We start from the raw sequence: 2,781 nt of genomic DNA, 5'->3' as shown, positions 1-2,781 counted from the left end.
CATGTCTCAGTTTTTCCAATGTAAACATCATCACCGCTAAAGAAGATGGCGCAGAAGGCTCCACAGTCGAAACGTTGTGCTTCTTTTCTTCTCTTTTCAGCATGGAGTAAACCTTTGCTTGATCCTTTGCAGCCTAAGCATGCTGATGCAGCTACCTTTCTCTTAACGCGCCTCAATCATTATTCACCAAAACGATCAGCAGAATAAGTCGCCTTTGTGGTGATGTCACTCCTCTGCTTCACAAATGTCCTTAGTGACGGGCCATTTCTTTCTGCCATTTTTCCGGAGCGGTTATTGATTGCTCCATCATTTCCCTCTTACTTTCCATCACTAGATTGAAAAAAAAAACAGAAACAGGCTGACAGGACGACAATCAAATTGCAAAAACTCATCAAAGCACTCGATAGAGTATTTGAATCCACAAGTAGCTACGAGCAACTTTGTCCTGGCTTGCATGAAAGTCGGAAAATGTCAAAAAGAAAAAGATGGTGGCTTTTTCATATTCGTTCTTTTATTTTTAGTTCGTTGGCTCTTCTGTCCATTGTCCTCCTGCCTGGCTCTTGACCTGTGACTGTCTGAACGCACACAGTAAAATTTCATGTGGGGGATTTGTCCTGAGCCTCTGTGAAAGACCCACCCACCCCTATAAATAACTGCTCTAGAAACACATGAATGCAAAACTAAACCACAGCTTAAAGAGGAGCTTGTCATGACCGCCAGGCAGTTAAGACCAACTCATAAGCGATCTAATCAGCACCAGCAGTGGGTGATTATTAACAAACGCCGCCGCACGAGTTTACCCACCTGCACACACTCCACCGTGCGGTACGCAATGCTATTTTTACCATCTTTACCTGCTTCCCGCTGCTCGGTATTGAGTCTGCTCCTTGAGAGCTCTACCTGGCGTTTTTCCATTACCTCGTTTATTCTGGATATTGGACTCCCCTTCTGCCTTTTCGACTTTGTCCTCGCCTCTCACCTCGGACTGTTTGCCACCAGTGTTCTCCCTGGATTACGACTTACCTTACGCCTCTTGACCACGAAACAAAGCAAAGCAGAGCAAAACAAAACGAACAAACGAAAACCCTCACGTCCCGCACTTGCATATAACGCCGTTACGTGCCCAAGCGGTGTTGTATGTCATCCTAGCACTGCACCCCGGGGCGTACGGTATATGGGAACGAGCACACGCCACGAATCGTCTCGAATCACTCCCTACAGCTGTAAGGAGCTTTGAAGCGTGCACCCCCAACATTCTTCTTTGCGCATCTGTGAAAGGTAAACTCTTGAGCAAACTCTGAACCAGCTCTAAGGAAACTAATCCGATTAGACGTTACTTTGACTCATCCTTTAAGGGACCCTTGTTAATTGGAGAAATCAATGATTTCGAATGAATTCTGTATGCGTTAAAAGACAGCTACACACAGAAAACATGCAGGACACTGCTCATGATGTTTCCCGAGCCGAAACACTGTGCGTTTTTCCAAGCCATTTGACAAAGCCCGCCCACTGAAAACTGCAGCAGATCGTGTAAAGGCGTTCAACTTTGTAACTACTGCACGCACAGGAAGCAGAATAAATTCCTCTTTTCAAACTGTCAAAGGTTTGCTGCAGGACATCGCACAATCTCTTTTGAACGGGGACAAACGATTTCTTATGGGGCGCAGTAAGTACAGACGTTTATAAAGCTCCACTCATGCCGACGATGCAGCATGAAGAAGCGCAACCTAACGTTTGACAGACAAAAGCCGGGCGCCGCTACAAGCAATATGAAATCAAACTGACAGCACACGGCGTTTCGCGCTGACTCAAAAGTGATCTCGACAGACGCTGTTCTCTGCATAACGCTGAAAGAGCTAAAGAGCGTTTCTGTTGAAACGTAACAAGCTCGTTTCTTTCTATCATGATGTCACCATGACAAAATCTGTCTTTAAACACCTTGCTCAGTCTCTGACGAGACTGTCAAAAATTGCTTTCGCCGATTGTATTGCAAACCGGCGGAAGGGGGGTATTGGGAAAAGTTTTCAACTAGTAATAATCGCGCCTCGGCTAAACCTCACAGGCTACGATACTGCCACTGCGCAAAGCTGACGGTTGCCAGGCAACCGCGGGGATCCTACGGAAATCGTTATCAATCGTCTCATGGCATGTCGTTGCTGTAACGCTTCATATTTGTCGTCTTCTTCTTCTAGCTTGAGGTTTTGAAGAATTTCATGACAGACAAGGGCTCCGTCGGAAACAAAGGGCGTTGTGAGAAAACCGTTGCTTATTATCAGCAGCAGGAATACAACCCTTTAAATACAAGATGACAGAACAATGACGAAGGGCCGGGAGGAACTCATGCACTACAGAGGAAAGGGGGCGGGCACGTACAGTTCACATTCAAGCCACAAGTACTCTTCTCGGATGTTGCATAAACAAATCCTAACGTCCTGAAAGCATTGCAGCATGTTTGTGTCCCACTTCCCGTGGTTGCAGGACAACTGACACGAACGGACAAACACAATCTGTGGCGTTTAGCGTGACATAGTCTTGCAGGCATCGTGCTGTCTCACTGCAATACTATACCGCTGGAGGAAACAGCCCGGGTTCGATGAGCCTTGGAATGTGACTAGGAAAGTGAAGCCTTTTGAAAGAGGTAAAACACTGCTCAAAGGAACTGAGGGAGAATCTTACAGGGGATTCTGAGCGGTGTCTAAATAAATAAATTCTTCAGTGTCCGCGGATGGCATTTTGCAGCTGGAAACAGATGTCGACGCTTTTTGAACAGAGCACCAAAAA

The 2,781-nt window shown here is 46.2% G+C and overlaps 1 non-coding gene across 1 annotated transcript; it reads right to left on the bottom strand.

Moving 5' to 3' along the window:
- Positions 1 to 1,947: 1,947 nt before the first annotated feature.
- LOC138230232 (U4 spliceosomal RNA) lies at positions 1,948 to 2,089 on the bottom strand. Its single transcript, XR_011186266.1, has one exon. It is a non-coding gene; the product is annotated as a U4 spliceosomal RNA (small nuclear RNA).
- Positions 2,090 to 2,781: the final 692 nt, after the last annotated feature.

The sequence above is a fragment of the Lepisosteus oculatus genome, unplaced genomic scaffold (assembly GCF_040954835.1).
Source record: "Lepisosteus oculatus isolate fLepOcu1 unplaced genomic scaffold, fLepOcu1.hap2 HAP2_SCAFFOLD_48, whole genome shotgun sequence".
NCBI classification, from domain to species: Eukaryota; Metazoa; Chordata; class Actinopteri; order Semionotiformes; family Lepisosteidae; genus Lepisosteus; species Lepisosteus oculatus.
The sequence above is the reverse complement of the archived record's forward strand: the minus strand, read 5'-3'. Positions and strand labels throughout refer to the sequence as shown.